Source organism: Oncorhynchus gorbuscha, linkage group LG08 (genome assembly GCF_021184085.1).
Source record: "Oncorhynchus gorbuscha isolate QuinsamMale2020 ecotype Even-year linkage group LG08, OgorEven_v1.0, whole genome shotgun sequence".
Taxonomy (NCBI): Eukaryota; Metazoa; Chordata; class Actinopteri; order Salmoniformes; family Salmonidae; genus Oncorhynchus; species Oncorhynchus gorbuscha.
Window position 1 is genome coordinate 77,982,356 of NC_060180.1, and position 22,997 is coordinate 78,005,352.

Here is a 22,997-nt window from a genome sequence, read left to right on the forward strand (position 1 = left end):
TCTGTGGACTTTTCCATGTGAATATTAAAGTCACCAAAGATTAGAATATTATCTGCAATGACTACAAGGTCTGATAGGAATTCAGGGAACTCAGTGAGAAACGCTGTATATGGCCCAGGAGGCCTGTAAACAGTAGCTATAAAAAGTGATTGAGTAGGCTGCATAGATTTCATGACTAGAAGCTCAAAAGACGAAAACGTCATTTTTTTTTTTTGTAAATTGAAATTTGCTATCGTAAATGTTAGCAACACCTCCGCCTTTGCGGGATGCACGGGGGATATGGTCACTAGTGTAGCCAGGAGGTGAGGCCTCATTTAACACAGTAAATTCATCAGGCTTAAGCCATGTTTCAGTCAGGCCAATCACATCAAGATTATGATCAGTGATTAGTTCATTGACTATAATTGCCTTTGAAGTAAGGGATCTAACATTAAGTAGCCCTATTTTGAGATGTGAGGTATCATGATCTCTTTCAGTAATGACAGGAATGGAGGTGGTCTTTATCCTAGTGAGATTGCTAAGGCGAACACCGCCATGTTTAGTTTTGCCCAACCCAGGTCGAGGCACAGACACGGTCTCAATGGTGATAGCTGAGCTGACTACACTAACTATGCTAGTGGCAGACTCCACTATGCTGGCAGGCTGGCTAATAGCCTGCTGCCTGGCCTGCACCCTATTTCATTGTGGAGCTAGAGGAGTTAGAGCCCTGTCTATGTTGGCAGATAAGATGAGAGCACCCCTCCAGCTAGGATGGAGTCCGTCACTCCTCAGCAGGTCAGGCTTGGTCCTGTTTGTGGGCGAGTCCCAGAAAGAGGGCCAATTATCTACAAATTCTATCTTTTGGGAGGGGCAGAAAACAGTTTTCAACCAGCGATTGAGTTGTGAGACTCTGCTGTAGAGCTCATCACTCCCCCTAACTGGGAGGGGGCCAGAGACAATTACTCGATGCCGACACATCTTTTTAGCTGATATGCACGCAGAAGCTATGTTGCGCTTGGTGATCTCTGACTGTTTCATCCTAACATCGTTGGTGCCGACGTGGATAACAATATCTCTATACTCTCTACACTCGCCAGTTTTAGCTTTAGCCAGCACCATCTTCAGATTAGCCTTAACGTCGGTAGCCCTGCCCCCGGGTAAACAGTGTATGATCGCTGGATGATTCGCTTTAAGTCTAATACTGCGGGTAATGGAGTCGCCAATGACTAGAGTTTTCAATTTGTCAGAGCTAATGGTGGGAAGCTTCGGCGTCTCAGACCCCGTAACGGGGGAGTAGAGACCAGAGAAGACTCGGCCTCTGACACCGACCCGCTGCTTAATGGGGAGAACCGGTTGAAAGTTTCTGTCTGCTGAATGAGCGACACCGGTTGAGCGTTCCTACAGCATTTCCTTCCAGAAACCGTGAGAAAGTTGTCCGGCTGCGGGGACTGTGCCAGGGGATTTATACTACTATCTGTACTTACTGGTGGCACAGACGCTGTTTCATCCTTTCCTACACTGAAATTACCCTTGCCTAACGATTGCGTCTGAAGCTGGGCTTGCAGTACAGCTATCCTCGCCGTAAAAGGCGAGCACAGCGGCTGCAATTAGAAGGCATCATGTTAATGTTACCACTTAGCTTCGGCTGTTGGAGGTCCTGACGAATCGTGTCCAGATAAAGCGTCAGGAGTGAAAAAGTTGAGGAAAAAATAAATATATGAACGGTAATTAAAAAGTGAAACCCGTAAAGTTGTCAGGTAGCAAAATAGGTTGGCGACAAAACGCACAGCAATTTGAAAACAAGCCTGCAAGTTGCGACCGGAAATGACGTCTGTGATGGAGGTACTCTGAAACCCGGTCTAATCAGTGGTAATACGGTCTAATCAGTGGTAATACGGTCTAATCAGCGGTAATACGGTCTAATCAGCGGTAATACGGTCTAATCAGTGGTAGGGTGGTAATACGGTCTAATCTGTGGTAATACGGTCTAATCAGCGGTAATACGGTCTAATCAGTGGTAATACGGTCTAATCAGTGGTAATACGGTCTAATCAGTGGTAATACGGTCTAATCAGTGGTAATACGGTCTAATCAGTGGTAATACGGTCTAATCAGTGGTAGGGTGGTAATACGGTCTAATCAGTGGTAGGGTGGTAATACGGTCTAATCAGTGGTAGGGTGGTAATACGGTCTAATCAGCGGTAATACGGTCTAATCAGTGGTAGGGTGGTAATATGGTCTAATCAGTGGTAATATGGTCTAATCAGTGGTAATACGGTCTAATCAGTGGCAATACGGTCTAATCAGCGGTAATACGGTCTAATCAGCGGTAATACGGTCTAATCAGCGGTAATACGGTCTAATCAGCGGTAATACGGTCTAATCAGCGGTAATACGGTCTAATCAGCGGTAATACGGTCTAATCAGCGGTAATACGGTCTAATCAGCGGTAATACGGTCTAATCAGCGGTAATACGGTCTAATCAGCGGTGGGGTGGTAATACGGTCTAATCAGTGGTAGGGTGGTAATACGGTCTAATCAGTGGTAATACGGTCTAATCAGGGGTAATACGGTCTAATCTGTGGTAATACGGTCTAATCTGTGGTGGTAATACGGTCTAATCTGTGGTAATACGGTCTAATCAGTGGTAATACGGTCTAATCAGTGGTAATACGGTCTAATCAGTGGTAGGGTGGTAATACGGTCTAATCAGTGGTAATACGGTCTAATCAGCGGTAGGGTGGTAATACGGTCTAATCAGTGGTAATACGGTCTAATCAGCGGTATGGTGGTAATACGGTCTAATCAGCGGTAGGGTGGTAATACGGTCTAATCAGTGGTAATACGGTCTAATCAGCGGTAATACGGTCTAATCAGTGGTAATACGGTCTAATCAGTGGTAATACGGTCTAATCAGTGGTAGGGTGGTAATACGGTCTAATCAGCGGTAGGGTGGTAATACGGTCTAATCAGCGGTAGGGTGGTAATACGGTCTAATCAGTGGTAGGGTGGTAATACGGTCTAATCAGCGGTAGGGTGGTAATACGGTCTAATCAGCGGTAGGGTGGTAATACGGTCTAATCAGTGGTAGGGTGGTAATACGGTCTAATCAGTGGTAATACGGTCTAATCAGCGGTAGGGTGGTAATACGGTCTAATCAGTGGTAGGGTGGTAATACGGTCTAATCAGTGGTAATACGGTCTAATCAGGGGTAATACGGTCTAATCAGGGGTAATACGGTCTAATCTGTGGTAATACGGTCTAATCTGTGGTAATACGGTCTAATCTGTGGTAATACGGTCTACTCAGTGGTAATACGGTCTAATCAGTGGTAATACGGTCTAATCAGTGGTAGGGTGGTAATACGGTCTAATCAGTGGTAATACGGTCTAATCAGCGGTAGGGTGGTAATACGGTCTAATCAGTGGTAATACGGTCTAATCAGCGGTATGGTGGTAATACGGTCTAATCAGCGGTAGGGTGGTAATACGGTCTAATCAGTGGTAATACGGTCTAATCAGCGGTAATACGGTCTAATCAGTGGTAATACGGTCTAATCAGTGGTAATACGGTCTAATCAGTGGTAGGGTGGTAATACGGTCTAATCAGCGGTAGGGTGGTAATACGGTCTAATCAGCGGTAGGGTGGTAATACGGTCTAATCAGTGGTAGGGTGGTAATCACGGTCTAATCAGTGGTAGGGTGGTAATACGGTCTAATCAGCGGTAGGGTGGTAATACGGTCTAATCAGCGGTAGGGTGGTAATACGGTCTAATCAGTGGTAGGGTGGTAATACGGTCTAATCAGTGGTAATACGGTCTAATCAGCGGTAGCGTGGTAATACGGTCTAATCAGTGGTAATACGGTCTAATCAGCGGTAGGGTGGTAATACGGTCTAATCAGCGGTAGGGTGGTAATACGGTCTAATCAGTGGTAATACGGTCTAATCAGTGGTAATACGGTCTAATCAGTGGTAATACGGTCTAATCAGTGGTAGGGTGGTAATACGGTCTAATCAGTGGTAATACGGTCTAATCAGTGGTAATACGGTCTAATCAGTGGTAATACGGTCTAATCAGCGGTAGGGTGGTAAAGACGGTCTAATCAGTGGTAGGGTGGTAATACGGTCTAATCAGTGGTAATACGGTCTAATCAGTGGTAGGGTGGTAATACGGTCTAATCAGTGGTAATACGGTCTAATCAGTGGTAATACGGTCTAATCAGTGGTAATACGGTCTAATCAGTGGAAGGGTGGTAATACGGTCTAATCAGTGGTAATACGGTCTAATCAGTGGTAATACGGTCTAATCAGCGGTAGGGTGGTAAATACGGTCTAATCAGTGGTAGGGTGGTAATACGGTCTAATCAGTGGTAATACGGTCTAATCAGTGGTAGGGTGGTAATACGGTCTAATCAGTGGTAATACGGTCTAATCAGTGGTAATACGGTCTAATCAGTGGTAATACGGTCTAATCAGTGGTAATACGGTCTAATCAGTGGAAGGGTGGTAATACGGTCTAATCAGTGGTAATACGGTCTAATCAGTGGTAATACGGTCTAATCAGTGGTAATACGGTCTAATCAGTGGTAGGGTGGTAATACGGTCTAATCAGTGGTAATACGGTCTAATCAGTGGTAATACGGTCTAATGGTAATACGGTCTAATCAGTGGTAATACGGTCTAATCAGTGGTAATACGGTCTAATCAGTGGTAATACGGTCTAATCAGTGGTAATACGGTCTAATCAGTGGTAATACGGTCTAATCAGTGGTAATACGGTCTAATCAGTGGTAATACGGTCTAATCAGTGGTAGGGTGGTAATACGGTCTAATCAGTTGTAATACGGTCTAATCAGTGGTAGGGTGGTAATACGGTCTAATCAGTGGTAATACGGTCTAATCAGTGGTAGGGTGGTAATACGGTCTAATCAGTGGTAATATGGTCTAATCAGTGGTAATATGGTCTAATCAGTGGTAATATGGTCTAATCAGTGGTAATACGGTCTAATCAGTGGTAATACGGTCTAATCAGCGGTAGGGTGGTAATACGGTCTAATCAGTGGTAGGGTGGTAATACGGTCTAATCAGTGGTAATACGGTCTAATCAGTGGTAGGGTGGTAATACGGTCTAATCAGGGGTAATACGGTCTAATCAGTGGTAATACGGTCTAATCAGTGGTAATACGGTCTAATCAGTGGTAATACGGTCTAATGGTAATACGGTCTAATCAGTGGTAATACGGTCTAATCAGTGGTAATACGGTCTAATCAGTGGTAATACGGTCTAATCAGTGGTAATACGGTCTAATCAGTGGTAATACGGTCTAATCAGTGGTAATACGGTCTAATCAGTGGTAATACGGTCTAATCAGTGGTAATACGGTCTAATCAGTGGTAATACGGTCTAATCAGTGGTAGGGTGGTAATACTGTCTAATCAGTGGTAGGGTGGTAATACGGTCTAATCAGCGGTAATACGGTCTAATCAGCGGTAATACGGTCTAATCAGCGGTAATACGGTCTAATCAGTGGTAATACGGTCTAATCAGTGGTAATACGGTCTAATCAGTGGTAATACGGTCTAATCAGTGGTAATACGGTCTAATCAGCGGTAGGGTGGTAAATACGGTCTAATCAGTGGTAGGGTGGTAATACGGTCTAATCAGTGGTAATACGGTCTAATCAGTGGTAGGGTGGTAATACGGTCTAATCAGTGGTAATACGGTCTAATCAGTGGTAATACGGTCTAATCAGTGGTAATACGGTCTAATCAGTGGTAATACGGTCTAATCAGTGGAAGGGTGGTAATACGGTCTAATCAGTGGTAATACGGTCTAATCAGTGGTAATACGGTCTAATCAGTGGTAATACGGTCTAATCAGTGGTAATACGGTCTAATCAGTGGTAATACGGTCTAATCAGTGGTAATACGGTCTAATCAGTGGTAGGGTGGTAATACGGTCTAATCAGTGGTAATACGGTCTAATCAGTGGTAATACGGTCTAATGGTAATACGGTCTAATCAGTGGTAATACGGTCTAATCAGTGGTAATACGGTCTAATCAGTGGTAATACGGTCTAATCAGTGGTAATACGGTCTAATCAGTGGTAATACGGTCTAATCAGTGGTAATACGGTCTAATCAGTGGTAATACGGTCTAATCAGTGGTAATACGGTCTAATCAGTGGTAGGGTGGTAATACGGTCTAATCAGTTGTAATACGGTCTAATCAGTGGTAGGGTGGTAATACGGTCTAATCAGTGGTAATACGGTCTAATCAGTGGTAATACGGTCTAATCAGTGGTAATACGGTCTAATCAGTGGTAATACGGTCTAATCAGTTGTAATACGGTCTAATTAGTGGTAGGGTGGTAATACGGTCTAATCAGTGGTAATACGGTCTAATCAGTGGTAGGGTGGTAATACGGTCTAATCAGTGGTAATATGGTCTAATCAGTGGTAATATGGTCTAATCAGTGGTAATATGGTCTAATCAGTGGTAATATGGTCTAATCAGTGGTAATACGGTCTAATCAGTGGTAATACGGTCTAATCAGCGGTAGGGTGGTAATACGGTCTAATCAGTGGTAGGGTGGTAATACGGTCTAATCAGTGGTAATACGGTCTAATCAGTGGTAGGGTGGTAATACGGTCTAATCAGGGGTAATACGGTCTAATCAGTGGTAATACGGTCTAATCAGTGGTAATACGGTCTAATCAGTGGTAATACGGTCTAATGGTAATACGGTCTAATCAGTGGTAATACGGTCTAATCAGTGGTAATACGGTCTAATCAGTGGTAATACAGTCTAATCAGTGGTAATACGGTCTAATCAGTGGTAATACGGTCTAATCAGTGGTAATACGGTCTAATCAGTGGTAGGGTGGTAATACTGTCTAATCAGTGGTAGGGTGGTAATACGGTCTAATCAGTGGTAATACGGTCTAATCAGTGGTAATACGGTCTAATCAGCGGTAATACGGTCTAATCAGCGGTAATACGGTCTAATCAGCGGTAATACGGTCTAATCAGCGGTAATACGGTCTAATCAGTGGTAATACGGTCTAATCAGTGGTAATACGGTCTAATCAGTGGTAGGGTGGTAATACGGTCTAATCAGCGGTAGGGTGGTAATACGGTCTAATCAGTGGTAATACGGTCTAATCAGTGGTAATACGGTCTAATCAGTGGTAGGGTGGTAATACGGTCTAATCAGTGGTAGGGTGGTAATACGGTCTAATCAGTGGTAGGGTGGTAATACGGTCTAATCAGTGGTAGGGTGGTAATACGGTCTAATCAGGGGTAATACGGTCTAATCAGGGGTAATACGGTCTAATCAGGGGTAATACGGTCTAATCAGTGGTAATACGGTCTAATCAGTGGTAATATGGTCTAATCAGTGGTAATATGGTCTAATCAGTGGTAATATGGTCTAATCAGTGGTAATACGGTCTAATCAGTGGTAATACGGTCTAATCAGTGGTAATATGGTCTAATCAGTGGTAATACGGTCTAATCAGTGGTAATACGGTCTAATCAGTGATAATACGGTCTAATCAGCGGTAGGGTGGTAATACGGTCTAATCAGTGGTAGGGTGGTAATACGGTCTAATCAGTGGTAATACGGTCTAATCAGGGGTAATACGGTCTAATCAGGGGTAATACGGTCTAATCAGGGGTAATACGGTCTAATCAGGGGTAATACGGTCTAATCAGGGGTAATACGGTCTAATCAGTGGTAATACGGTCTAATCAGTGGTAATACGGTCTAATCAGTGGTAGGGTGGTAATACGGTCTAATCAGCGGTAGGGTGGTAATACGGTCTAATCAGTGGTAATACGGTCTAATCAGTGGTAATACGGTCTAATCAGTGGTAATACGGTCTAATCAGTGGTAATACGGTCTAATCAGTGGTAGGGTGGTAATACGGTCTAATCAGCGGTAGGGTGGTAATACGGTCTAATCAGCGGTAGGGAGGTAATACGGTCTAATCAGTGGTAATACGGTCTAATCAGTGGTAATACGGTCTAATCAGTGGTAATACGGTCTAATCAGTGGTAATACGGTCTAATCAGTGGTAATACGGTCTAATCAGTGGTAATACGGTCTAATCAGTGGTAATACGGTCTAATCAGTGGTCTAATCAGTGGTATACGGTCTAATCAGTGGTAATACGGTCTAATCAGTGGTAATACGGTCTAATCAGTGGTAATACGGTCTAATCAGTGGTAATACGGTCTAATCAGTGGTACGGTCTAATCAGTGGCAATACGGTCTAATCAGTGGCAATACGGTCTAATCAGTGGCAATACGGTCTAATCAGTGGCAATACGGTCTAATCAGTGGCAATACGGTCTAATCAGTGGCAATACGGTCTAATCAGTGGCAATACGGTCTAATCAGTGGCAATACGGTCTAATCAGTGGCAATACGGTCTAATCAGTGGCAATACGGTCTAATCAGTGGCAATACGGTCTAATCAGTGGCAATACGGTCTAATCAGTGGCAATACGGTCTAATCAGTGGCAATACGGTCTAATCAGTGGCAATACGGTCTAATCAGTGGCAATACGGTCTAATCAGTGGCAATACGGTCTAATCAGTGGCAATACGGTCTAATCAGTGGCAATACGGTCTAATCAGTGGCAATACGGTCTAATCAGTGGCAATACGGTCTAATCAGTGGCAATACGGTCTAATCAGTGGCAATACGGTCTAATCAGTGGCAATACGGTCTAATCAGTGGCAATACGGTCTAATCAGTGGCAATACGGTCTAATCAGTGGCAATACGGTCTAATCAGTGGCAATACGGTCTAATCAGTGGCAATACGGTCTAATCAGTGGCAATACGGTCTAATCAGTGGCAATACGGTCTAATCAGTGGCAATACGGTCTAATCAGTGGCAATACGGTCTAATCAGTGGCAATACGGTCTAATCAGTGGCAATACGGTCTAATCAGTGGCAATACGGTCTAATCAGTGGCAATACGGTCTAATCAGTGGCAATACGGTCTAATCAGTGGCAATACGGTCTAATCAGTGGCAATACGGTCTAATCAGTGGCATACGGTCTAATCAGTCAATACGGTCTAATCAGTGGCAATACGGTCTAATCAGTGGCAATACGGTCTAATCAGTGGCAATACGGTCTAATCAGTGGCAATACGGTCTAATCAGTGGCAATACGGTCTAATCAGTGGCAATACGGTCTAATCAGTGGCAATACGGTCTAATCAGTGGCAATACGGTCTAATCAGTGGCAATACGGTCTAATCAGTGGCAATACGGTCTAATCAGTGGCAATACGGTCTAATCAGTGGCAACGGTCTAATCAGTGGTCTAATCAGTGGCAATACGGTCTAATCAGTGGCAATACGGTCTAATCAGTGGCAATACGGTCTAATCAGTGGCAATACGGTCTAATCAGTGGCAATACGGTCTAATCAGTGGTACGGTCTAATCAGTGGCAATACGGTCTAATCAGTGGCAATACGGTCTAATCAGTGGCAATACGGTCTAATCAGTGGCAATACGGTCTAATCAGTGGCAATACGGTCTAATCAGTGGCAATACGGTCTAATCAGTGGCAATACGGTCTAATCAGTGGCAATACGGTCTAATCAGTGGCAATACGGTCTAATCAGTGGCAATACGGTCTAATCAGTGGCAATACGGTCTAATCAGTGGCAATACGGTCTAATCAGTGGCAATACGGTCTAATCAGTGGCGGTCTAATCAGTACGGTCTAATCAGTGGCAATACGGTCTAATCAGTGGCAATACGGTCTAATCAGTGGCAATACGGTCTAATCAGTGGCAATACGGTCTAATCAGTGGCAATACGGTCTAATCAGTGGCAATACGGTCTAATCAGTGGCAGTGGCAATACGGTCTAATCAGTGGCAATACGGTCTAATCAGTGGCAATACGGTCTAATCAGTGGCAATACGGTCTAATCAGTGGCAATACGGTCTAATCAGTGGCAATACGGTCTAATCAGTGGCAATACGGTCTAATCAGTGGCAATACGGTCTAATCAGTGGCAATACGGTCTAATCAGTGGCAATACGGTCTAATCAGTGGTCGGTCTAATCAGTGGCAATACGGTCTAATCAGTGGCAATACGGTCTAATCAGTGGCAATACGGTCTAATCAGTGGCAATACGGTCTAATCAGTGGCAATACGGTCTAATCAGTGGCAATACGGTCTAATCAGTGGCAATACGGTCTAATCAGTGGTAGGGTGGTAATACGGTCTAATCAGCGGTAATACGGTCTAATCAGCGGTAATACGGTCTAATCAGCGGTAATACGGTCTAATCAGCGGTAATACGGTCTAATCAGCGGTAATACGGTCTAATCAGCGGTAATACGGTCTAATCAGCGGTAATACGGTCTAATCAGCGGTAATACGGTCTAATCAGTGGTAGGGTGGTAATACGGTCTAATCAGCGGTAATACGGTCTAATCAGTGGTAGGGTGGTAATACGGTCTAATCAGCGGTAATACGGTCTAATCAGCGGTAATACGGTCTAATCAGCGGTAATACGGTCTAATCAGCGGTAATACGGTCTAATCAGCGGTAATACGGTCTAATCAGCGGTAATACGGTCTAATCAGCGGTAATACGGTCTAATCAGCGGTAATACGGTCTAATCAGCGGTAATACGGTCTAATCAGCGGTAATACGGTCTAATCAGCGGTAGGGTGGTAATACGGTCTAATCAGTGGTAATACGGTCTAATCAGTGGTAATATCAAATCAAATCAAATTTATTTATATAGCCCTTCGTACATCAGCTGATATCTCAAAGTGCTGTACAGAAACCCAGCCTAAAACCCCAAACAGCAAACAATGCAGGTGTAAAAGCACGGTGGCTAGGAAAAACTCCCTAGAAAGGCCAAAACCTAGGAAGAAACCTAGAGAGGAACCGGGCTATGTGGGGTGGCCAGTCCTCTTCTGGCTGTGCCGGGTAGAGATTATAACAGAACATGACCAAGATGTTCAAATGTTCATAAATGACCAGCATGGTCAAATAATAATAAGGCAGAACAGTTGAAACTGGAGCAGCAGCACAGTCAGGTGGACTGGGGACAGCAAGGAGCCATCATGTCAGGTAGTCCTGGGGCACGGTCCTAGGGCTCAGGTCCTCCGAGAGAGAGAAAGAAAGAGAGAATTAGAGAGAGCATATGTGGGGTGGCCAGTCCTCTTCTGGCTGTGCCGGGTGGAGATTATAACAGAACGTGGCCAAGATGTTCAAATGTTCATAAATGACCAGCATGGTTGAATAATATTAAGGCAGAACAGTTGAAACTGGAGCAGGAGCATGGCCAGGTGGACTGGGGACAGCAAGGAGTCCTCATGTCAGGTAGTCCTGGGACATGGTCCTAGGGCCCAAGCCAGTTGAAACTGGAGCAGCAGCATGGCCAGGTGGACTGGGGACAGCAAGGAGTCATCATGTCAGGTAGTCCTGGGGCATGGTTCTAGGGCTCAGGTCCTCCGAGAGAGAGAAAGAAAGAGAGAAGGAGAGAATTAGAGAACGCACACTTAGATTTACACAGGACACCGAATAGGACAGGAGAAGTACTCCAGATAAACAAACTGACCCTAGCCCCCGACACATAAACTACTGCAGCATAAATACTGGAGGCTGAGACAGGAGGGGTCAGGAGACACTGTGGCCCCATCCGAGGACACCCCCGGACAGGGCCAAACAGGAAGGATATAACCCCACCCACTTTGCCAAAGCACAGCCCCCACACCACTAGAGGGAAATCTTCAACCACCAACTTACCATCCTGAGACAAGGCCGAGTATAGCCCACAAAGATCTCCGACACGGTACAACCCAAGGGGGGGGAACCCAGACAGGCCGACCACAACAGTGAATCAACCCCCCCAGGTGACGCATCCCCCCCCAGGGACGGCACGAGAGAGCCCCAGCAAGCCAGTGACTCAGCCCCCGTAACAGGGTTAGAGGCAGAGAATCCCAGTGGAAAAAGGGGAACCGGCCAGGCAGAAACAGCAAGGACGGTTCGTTGCTCCAGAGCCTTTCCGTTCACCTTCCCACTCCTGGGCCAGACTACACTCAATCATATGACCCACTGAAGAGATGAGTCTTCAGTAAAGACTTAAAGGTTGAGACCGAGTTTGCGTCTCTGACATGGGTAGGCAGACCGTTCCATAAAAATGGAGCTCTATAGGAGAAAGCCCTGCCTCCAGCTGTTTGCTTAGAAATTCTAGGGACAATTAGGAGGCCTGCGTCTTGTGACCGTAGCGTACGTATAGGTATGTACGGCAGGATCAAATCAGAGAGGTAGGTAGGAGCAAGCCCATGTAATGCTTTGTAGGTTAGCAGTAAAACCTTGAAATCAGCCCTTGCTTTGACAGGAAGCCAGTGTAGAGAGGCTAGCACTGGAGTAATATGATCAAATTTTTTGGTTCTAGTCAGGATTCTAGCAGCCGTATTTAGCACTAACTGAAGTTTATTTAGTGCTTTATCCGGGTAGCCGGAAAATAGAGCATTGCAGTAGTCTAACCTAGAAGTGACAAAAGCATGGATTAATTTTTCTGCATCATTTTTGGACAGAAAGTTTCTGATTTTTGCAATGTTACGTAGATGGAAAAAAGCTGTCCTCGAAATGGTCTTGATATGTTCTTCAAAAGAGAGATCAGGGTCCAGAGTAACGCCGAGGTCCTTCACAGTTTTATTTGAGACGACTGTACAACCATTAAGATTAATTGTCAGATTCAACAGAAGATCTCTTTGTTTCTTGGGACCTAGAACAAGCATCTCTGTTTTGTCCGAGTTTAATAGTAGAAAGTTTGCAGCCATCCACTTCCTTATGTCTGAAACACATGCTTCTAGCGAGGGCAATTTTGGTGCTTCACCATGTTTCATTGAAATGTACAGCTGTGTGTCATCCGCATAGCAGTGAAAGTTTACATTATGTTTTCGAATAACATCCCCAAGAGGTAAAATATATAGTGAAAACAATAGTGGTCCTAAAACAGAACCTTGAGGAACACCGAAATGTACAGTTGATTTGTCAGAGGACAAACCATTCACAGAGACAAACTGATATCTTTCCGACAGATAAGACCTAAACCAGGCCAGAACATGTCCGTGTAGACCAATTTGGGTTTCCAATCTCTCCAAAAGAATGTGGTGATCGATGGTATCAAAAGCAGCACTAAGGTCTAGGAGCACGAGGACAGATGCAGAGCCTCGGTCCGATGCCATCAAAATGTCATTTACCACCTTCACAAGTGCCGTCTCAGTGCTATGATGGGGTCTAAAACCAGACTGAAGCATTTCGTATACATTGTTTGTCTTCAGGAAGGCAGTGAGTTGCTGCGCAACAGCCTTCTCTAAAATCTTTGAGAGGAATGGAAGATTCGATATAGGCCGATAGTTTTTTATATTTTCTGGGTCAAGGTTTGGCTTTTTCAAGAGAGGCTTTATTACTGCCACTTTTAGTGAGTTTGGTACACATCCAGTGGATAGAGAGCCGTTTATTATGTTCAACATAGGAGGGCCAAGCACAGGAAGCAGCTCTTTCAGTAGTTTAGTTGGAATAGGGTCCAGTATACAGCTTGACGGTTTAGAGGCCATGATTATTTTCATCATTGTGTCAAGAGATATAGTACTAAAACACTTGAGCGTCTCTCTTGATCCTAGGTCCTGGCAGAGTTGTGCAGACTCAGGACAACTGAGGTTTGGAGGAATACGCAGGTTTAAAGAGGAGTCCGTAATTTGCTTTCTAATAATCATAATCTTTTCCTCAAAGAAGTTCATGAATTTATCACTGCTAAAGTGCAAGTCATCCTCTCTTGGGGAATGCTGCTTTTTAGTTAGCTTTGCCACAGTATCAAAAAGGAATTTCGGATTGTTCTTATTTTCCTCAATTAAGTTAGAAAAATAGGACGATCGAGCAGCAGTAAGGGCTCTTCGGTACTGCACGGTACCATCCTTCCAAGCTAGTCGGAAGACTTCCAGTTTGGTGTGGCGCCATTTCCGTTCCAATTTTCTGGAAGCTTGCTTCAGAGCTCGGGTATTTTCTGTGTACCATGGAGCTAGTTTCTTATGAGACATTTTTGTAGTTTTTAGGGGTGCAACTGCATCTAGGGTATTGCGCAAGGTTAAATTGAGATCCTCAGTTAGGTGGTTAACGGATTTTTGTCCTCTGGCGTCCTTGGGTAGGCAGAGGGAGTCTGGAAGGGCATCAAGGAATCTTTGTGTTGTCTGTGAATTTATAGCACGACTTTTGATGTTCCTTGGTTGGGGTCTGAGCAGATTATTTGTTGCAATTGCAAACGTAATAAAATGGTGGTCTGATAGTCCAGGATTATGAGGAAAAACATTAAGATCCACAACATTTATTCCATGGGACAAAACTAGGTCCAGCGTATGACTGTGAGAGTGAGTGGGTCCAGAGACATGTTGGACAAAACCCACTGAGTCGATGATGGCTCCAAAAGCCTTTTGGAGTGGGTCTGTGGACTTTTCCATGTGAATATTAAAGTCACCAAAGATTAGAATATTATCTGCAATGACTACAAGGTCTGATAGGAATTCAGGGAACTCAGTGAGAAACGCTGTATATGGCCCAGGAGGCCTGTAAACAGTAGCTATAAAAAGTGATTGAGTAGGCTGCATAGATTTCATGACTAGAAGCTCAAAAGACGAAAACGTCATTTTTTTTTTTTTTTGTAAATTGAAATTTGCTATCGTAAATGTTAGCAACACCTCCGCCTTTGCGGGATGCACGGGGGATATGGTCACTAGTGTAGCCAGGAGGTGAGGCCTCATTTAACACAGTAAATTCATCAGGCTTAAGCCATGTTTCAGTCAGGCCAATCACATCAAGATTATGATCAGTGATTAGTTCATTGACTATAATTGCCTTTGAAGTAAGGGATCTAACATTAAGTAGCCCTATTTTGAGATGTGAGGTATCATGATCTCTTTCAGTAATGACAGGAATGGAGGTGGTCTTTATCCTAGTGAGATTGCTAAGGCGAACACCGCCATGTTTAGTTTTGCCCAACCCAGGTCGAGGCACAGACACGGTCTCAATGGTGATAGCTGAGCTGACTACACTAACTATGCTAGTGGCAGACTCCACTATGCTGGCAGGCTGGCTAATAGCCTGCTGCCTGGCCTGCACCCTATTTCATTGTGGAGCTAGAGGAGTTAGAGCCCTGTCTATGTTGGCAGATAAGATGAGAGCACCCCTCCAGCTAGGATGGAGTCCGTCACTCCTCAGCAGGTCAGGCTTGGTCCTGTTTGTGGGCGAGTCCCAGAAAGAGGGCCAATTATCTACAAATTCTATCTTTTGGGAGGGGCAGAAAACAGTTTTCAACCAGCGATTGAGTTGTGAGACTCTGCTGTAGAGCTCATCACTCCCCCTAACTGGGAGGGGGCCAGAGACAATTACTCGATGCCGACACATCTTTTTAGCTGATATGCACGCAGAAGCTATGTTGCGCTTGGTGATCTCTGACTGTTTCATCCTAACATCGTTGGTGCCGACGTGGATAACAATATCTCTATACTCTCTACACTCGCCAGTTTTAGCTTTAGCCAGCACCATCTTCAGATTAGCCTTAACGTCGGTAGCCCTGCCCCGGGTAAACAGTGTATGATCGCTGGATGATTCGCTTTAAGTCTAATACTGCGGGTAATGGAGTCGCCAATGACTAGAGTTTTCAATTTGTCAGAGCTAATGGTGGGAAGCTTCGGCGTCTCAGACCCCGTAACGGGGGGAGTAGAGACCAGAGAAGACTCGGCCTCTGACACCGACCCGCTGCTTAATGGGGAGAACCGGTTGAAAGTTTCTGTCTGCTGAATGAGCGACACCGGTTGAGCGTTCCTACAGCATTTCCTTCCAGAAACCGTGAGAAAGTTGTCCGGCTGCGGGGACTGTGCCAGGGGATTTATACTACTATCTGTACTTACTGGTGGCACAGACGCTGTTTCATCCTTTCCTACACTGAAATTACCCTTGCCTAACGATTGCGTCTGAAGCTGGGCTTGCAGTACAGCTATCCTCGCCGTAAGGCGAGCACAGCGGCTGCAATTAGAAGGCATCATGTTAATGTTACCACTTAGCTTCGGCTGTTGGAGGTCCTGACGAATCGTGTCCAGATAAAGCGTCAGGAGTGAAAAAGTTGAGGAAAAAATAAATATATGAACGGTAATTAAAAAGTGAAACCCGTAAAGTTGTCAGGTAGCAAAATAGGTTGGCGACAAAACGCACAGCAATTTGAAAACAAGCCTGCAAGTTGCGACCGGAAATGACGTCTGTGATGGAGGTACTCTGAAACCCGGTCTAATCAGTGGTAATACGGTCTAATCAGTGGTAATACGGTCTAATCAGCGGTAATACGGTCTAATCAGCGGTAATACGGTCTAATCAGTGGTAGGGTGGTAATACGGTCTAATCTGTGGTAATACGGTCTAATCAGCGGTAATACGGTCTAATCAGTGGTAATACGGTCTAATCAGTGGTAATACGGTCTAATCAGTGGTAATACGGTCTAATCAGTGGTAATACGGTCTAATCAGTGGTAATACGGTCTAATCAGTGGTAGGGTGGTAATACGGTCTAATCAGTGGTAGGGTGGTAATACGGTCTAATCAGTGGTAGGGTGGTAATACGGTCTAATCAGCGGTAATACGGTCTAATCAGTGGTAGGGTGGTAATATGGTCTAATCAGTGGTAATATGGTCTAATCAGTGGTAATACGGTCTAATCAGTGGCAATACGGTCTAATCAGCGGTAATACGGTCTAATCAGCGGTAATACGGTCTAATCAGCGGTAATACGGTCTAATCAGCGGTAATACGGTCTAATCAGCGGTAATACGGTCTAATCAGCGGTAATACGGTCTAATCAGCGGTAATACGGTCTAATCAGCGGTAATACGGTCTAATCAGCGGTAATACGGTCTAATCAGCGGTAATACGGTCTAATCAGCGGTGGGGTGGTAATACGGTCTAATCAGTGGTAGGGTGGTAATACGGTCTAATCAGTGGTAATACGGTCTAATCAGGGGTAATACGGTCTAATCTGTGGTAATACGGTCTAATCTGTGGTAATACGGTCTAATCTGTGGTAATACGGTCTAATCAGTGGTAATACGGTCTAATCAGTGGTAATACGGTCTAATCAGTGGTAGGGTGGTAATACGGTCTAATCAGTGGTAATACGGTCTAATCAGCGGTAGGGTGGTAATACGGTCTAATCAGTGGTAATACGGTCTAATCAGCGGTATGGTGGTAATACGGTCTAATCAGCGGTAGGGTGGTAATACGGTCTAATCAGTGGTAATACGGTCTAATCAGCGGTAATACGGTCTAATCAGTGGTAATACGGTCTAATCAGTGGTAATACGGTCTAATCAGTGGTAGGGTGGTAATACGGTCTAATCAGCGGTAGGGTGGTAATACGGTCTAATCAGCGGTAGGGTGGTAATACGGTCTAATCAGTGGTAGGGTGGTAATACGGTCTAATCAGCGGTAGGGTGGTAATACGGTCTAATCAGCGGTAGGGTGGTAATACGGTCTAATCAGTGGTAGGGTGGTAATACGGTCTAATCAGTGGTAATACGGTCTAATCAGCGGTAGGGTGGTAATACGGTCTAATCAGTGGTAGGGTGGTAATACGGTCTAATCAGTGGTAATACGGTCTAATCAGGGGTAATACGGTCTAATCAGGGGTAATACGGTCTAATCTGTGGTAATACGGTCTAATCTGTGGTAATACGGTCTAATCTGTGGTAATACGGTCTACTCAGTGGTAATACGGTCTAATCAGTGGTAATACGGTCTAATCAGTGGTAGGGTGGTAATACGGTCTAATCAGTGGTAATACGGTCTAATCAGCGGTAGGGTGGTAATACGGTCTAATCAGTGGTAATACGGTCTAATCAGCGGTATGGTGGTAATACGGTCTAATCAGCGGTAGGGTGGTAATACGGTCTAATCAGTGGTAATACGGTCTAATCAGCGGTAATACGGTCTAATCAGTGGTAATACGGTCTAATCAGTGGTAATACGGTCTAATCAGTGGTAGGGTGGTAATACGGTCTAATCAGCGGTAGGGTGGTAATACGGTCTAATCAGCGGTAGGGTGGTAATACGGTCTAATCAGTGGTAGGGTGGTAATACGGTCTAATCAGTGGTAGGGTGGTAATACGGTCTAATCAGCGGTAGGGTGGTAATACGGTCTAATCAGCGGTAGGGTGGTAATACGGTCTAATCAGTGGTAGGGTGGTAATACGGTCTAATCAGTGGTAATACGGTCTAATCAGCGGTAGCGTGGTAATACGGTCTAATCAGTGGTAATACGGTCTAATCAGCGGTAGGGTGGTAATACGGTCTAATCAGCGGTAGGGTGGTAATACGGTCTAATCAGTGGTAGGGTGGTAATACGGTCTAATCAGTGGTAATACGGTCTAATCAGTGGTAATACGGTCTAATCAGTGGTAATACGGTCTAATCAGTGGTAGGGTGGTAATACGGTCTAATCAGTGGTAATACGGTCTAATCAGTGGTAATACGGTCTAATCAGTGGTAATACGGTCTAATCAGCGGTAGGGTGGTAAAGACGGTCTAATCAGTGGTAGGGTGGTAATACGGTCTAATCAGTGGTAATACGGTCTAATCAGTGGTAGGGTGGTAATACGGTCTAATCAGTGGTAATACGGTCTAATCAGTGGTAATACGGTCTAATCAGTGGTAATACGGTCTAATCAGTGGAAGGGTGGTAATACGGTCTAATCAGTGGTAATACGGTCTAATCAGTGGTAATACGGTCTAATCAGCGGTAGGGTGGTAAATACGGTCTAATCAGTGGTAGGGTGGTAATACGGTCTAATCAGTGGTAATACGGTCTAATCAGTGGTAGGGTGGTAATACGGTCTAATCAGTGGTAATACGGTCTAATCAGTGGTAATACGGTCTAATCAGTGGTAATACGGTCTAATCAGTGGAATACGGTCTAATCAGTGGAAGGGTGGTAATACGGTCTAATCAGTGGTAATACGGTCTAATCAGTGGTAATACGGTCTAATCAGTGGTAATACGGTCTAATCAGTGGTAGGGTGGTAATACGGTCTAATCAGTGGTAATACGGTCTAATCAGTGGTAATACGGTCTAATGGTAATACGGTCTAATCAGTGGTAATACGGTCTAATCAGTGGTAATACGGTCTAATCAGTGGTAATACGGTCTAATCAGTGGTAATACGGTCTAATCAGTGGTAATACGGTCTAATCAGTGGTAATACGGTCTAATCAGTGGTAATACGGTCTAATCAGTGGTAGGGTGGTAATACGGTCTAATCAGTTGTAATACGGTCTAATCAGTGGTAGGGTGGTAATACGGTCTAATCAGTGGTAATACGGTCTAATCAGTGGTAGGGTGGTAATACGGTCTAATCAGTGGTAATATGGTCTAATCAGTGGTAATATGGTCTAATCAGTGGTAATATGGTCTAATCAGTGGTAATACGGTCTAATCAGTGGTAATACGGTCTAATCAGCGGTAGGGTGGTAATACGGTCTAATCAGTGGTAGGGTGGTAATACGGTCTAATCAGTGGTAATACGGTCTAATCAGTGGTAGGGTGGTAATACGGTCTAATCAGGGGTAATACGGTCTAATCAGTGGTAATACGGTCTAATCAGTGGTAATACGGTCTAATCAGTGGTAATACGGTCTAATGGTAATACGGTCTAATCAGTGGTAATACGGTCTAATCAGTGGTAATACGGTCTAATCAGTGGTAATACGGTCTAATCAGTGGTAATACGGTCTAATCAGTGGTAATACGGTCTAATCAGTGGTAATACGGTCTAATCAGTGGTAATACGGTCTAATCAGTGGTAATACGGTCTAATCAGTGGTAATACGGTCTAATCAGTGGTAATACGGTCTAATCAGTGGTAGGGTGGTAATACTGTCTAATCAGTGGTAGGGTGGTAATACGGTCTAATCAGCGGTAATAAGGTCTAATCAGCGGTAATACGGTCTAATCAGCGGTAATACGGTCTAATCAGCGGTAATACGGTCTAATCAGTGGTAATACGGTCTAATCAGTGGTAATACGGTCTAATCAGTGGTAATACGGTCTAATCAGTGGTAATACGGTCTAATCAGCGGTAGGGTGGTAAATACGGTCTAATCAGTGGTAGGGTGGTAATACGGTCTAATCAGTGGTAATACGGTCTAATCAGTGGTAGGGTGGTAATACGGTCTAATCAGTGGTAATACGGTCTAATCAGTGGTAATACGGTCTAATCAGTGGTAATACGGTCTAATCAGTGGTAATACGGTCTAATCAGTGGAAGGGTGGTAATACGGTCTAATCAGTGGTAATACGGTCTAATCAGTGGTAATACGGTCTAATCAGTGGTAATACGGTCTAATCAGTGGTAATACGGTCTAATCAGTGGTAATACGGTCTAATCAGTGGTAATACGGTCTAATCAGTGGTAATACGGTCTAATCAGTGGTAGGGTGGTAATACGGTCTAATCAGTGGTAATACGGTCTAATCAGTGGTAATACGGTCTAATGGTAATACGGTCTAATCAGTGGTAATACGGTCTAATCAGTGGTAATACGGTCTAATCAGTGGTAATACGGTCTAATCAGTGGTAATACGGTCTAATCAGTGGTAATACGGTCTAATCAGTGGTAATACGGTCTAATCAGTGGTAATACGGTCTAATCAGTGGTAATACGGTCTAATCAGTGGTAATACGGTCTAATCAGTGGTAGGGTGGTAATACGGTCTAATCAGTTGTAATACGGTCTAATCAGTGGTAGGGTGGTAATACGGTCTAATCAGTGGTAATACGGTCTAATCAGTGGTAATACGGTCTAATCAGTGGTAATACGGTCTAATCAGTGGTAATACGGTCTAATCAGTTGTAATACGGTCTAATTAGTGGTAGGGTGGTAATTAGTAGGGTGGTACGGTCTAATCAGTGGTAATACGGTCTAATCAGTGGTAGGGTGGTAATACGGTCTAATCAGTGGTAATATGGTCTAATCAGTGGTAATATGGTCTAATCAGTGGTAATATGGTCTAATCAGTGGTAATATGGTCTAATCAGTGGTAATACGGTCTAATCAGTGGTAATACGGTCTAATCAGCGGTAGGGTGGTAATACGGTCTAATCAGTGGTAGGGTGGTAATACGGTCTAATCAGTGGTAATACGGTCTAATCAGTGGTAGGGTGGTAATACGGTCTAATCAGGGGTAATACGGTCTAATCAGTGGTAATACGGTCTAATCAGTGGTAATACGGTCTAATCAGTGGTAATACGGTCTAATGGTAATACGGTCTAATCAGTGGTAATACGGTCTAATCAGTGGTAATACGGTCTAATCAGTGGTAATACAGTCTAATCAGTGGTAATACGGTCTAATCAGTGGTAATACGGTCTAATCAGTGGTAATACGGTCTAATCAGTGGTAGGGTGGTAATACTGTCTAATCAGTGGTAGGGTGGTAATACGGTCTAATCAGTGGTAATACGGTCTAATCAGTGGTAATACGGTCTAATCAGCGGTAATACGGTCTAATCAGCGGTAATACGGTCTAATCAGCGGTAATACGGTCTAATCAGCGGTAATACGGTCTAATCAGTGGTAATACGGTCTAATCAGTGGTAATACGGTCTAATCAGCGGTAATACGGTCTAATCAGCGGTAATACGGTCTAATCAGCGGTAATACGGTCTAATCAGCGGTAATACGGTCTAATCAGCGGTAATACGGTCTAATCAGTGGTAATACGGTCTAATCAGTGGTAATACGGTCTAATCAGTGGTAATACGGTCTAATCAGTGGTAATACGGTCTAATCAGTGGTAATACGGTCTAATCAGTGGTAGGGTGGTAATACGGTCTAATCAGTGGTAGGGTGGTAATACGGTCTAATCAGTGGTAATACGGTCTAATCAGTGGTAATACGGTCTAGTCAGTGGTAATACGGTCTAGTCAGTGGTAGGGCGGTAATACGGTCTAATCAGTGGTAATACGGTCTAATCAGTGGTAGGGCTGCAGCCTATCTCGAGGCCAACTGAGACTGAGTCCCTTAGTTTGATCAGTTACCCTTATAGGAGGACATATAGAATATTTAACATGTAGGGTTGTGGTCTGTTTGTTCCCTGTAGGAGGGTCGTGGTCTGTTTGTTCCCTGTAGGAGGGTCGTGGTCTGTTTGTTCCCTGTAGCAGGGTCGTGGTCTGTTTGTTCCCTGTAGCAGGGTCGTGGTCTGTTTGTTCCCTGTAGGAGGGTCGTGGTCTCTTTGTTCCCTGTAGGAGGGTCGTGGTCTGTTTGTTCCCTGTAGGAGGGTCGTGGTCTGTTTGTTCCCTGTAGCAGGGTCATGGTCTGTTTGTTCCCTGTAGCAGGGTCGTGGTCTGTTTGTTCCCTGTAAGCAGGGTCGTCGTCTGTTTGTTCCCTGTAGGAGGGTCGTGGTCTGTTTGTTCCCTGTAGCAGGGTCGTTGTCACTTTGTTCCCTGTAGGAGGGTCGTTGTCACTTTGTTCCCTGTAGCAGGGTCGTTGTCTGTTTGTTCCCTGTAGGAGGGTCATGGTCTGTTTGTTCCCTGTAGCAGGGTCGTTGTCACTTTGTTCCCTGTAGGAGGGTCGTTGTCACTTTGTTCCCTGTAGCAGGGTCGTGGTCTGTTTGTTCCCTTTAGGAGGGTCATGGTCTGTTTGTTCCCTGTAGCAGGGTCGTTGTCACTTTGTTCCCTGTAGGAGGGTCGTGGTCTGTTTGTTCTCTGTAGGAGGGTCGTGGTCTGTTTGTTCACTGTAGGAGGGTCGTGGTCTGTTTGTTCCCTGTAGCTGGGTCGTGGTCTGTTTGTTCCCTGTAAGCAGGGTCGTGGTCTGTTTGTTCCCTGTAGGAGGGTCGTGGTCTGTTTGTTCCCTGTAGCAGGGTCGTTGTCACTTTGTTCCCTGTAGGAGGGTCGTTGTCACTTTGTTCCCTGTAGCAGGGTCG

At 44.6% G+C, this 22,997-nt stretch overlaps 1 protein-coding gene across 2 annotated transcripts in view; it reads left to right on the top strand.

Moving 5' to 3' along the window:
• Positions 1–22,997, top strand: part of LOC124042206 (E3 ubiquitin-protein ligase RING2) — a 73,644-nt gene that overhangs the window by 15,189 nt on the left and 35,458 nt on the right. The window lies entirely within an intron of this gene.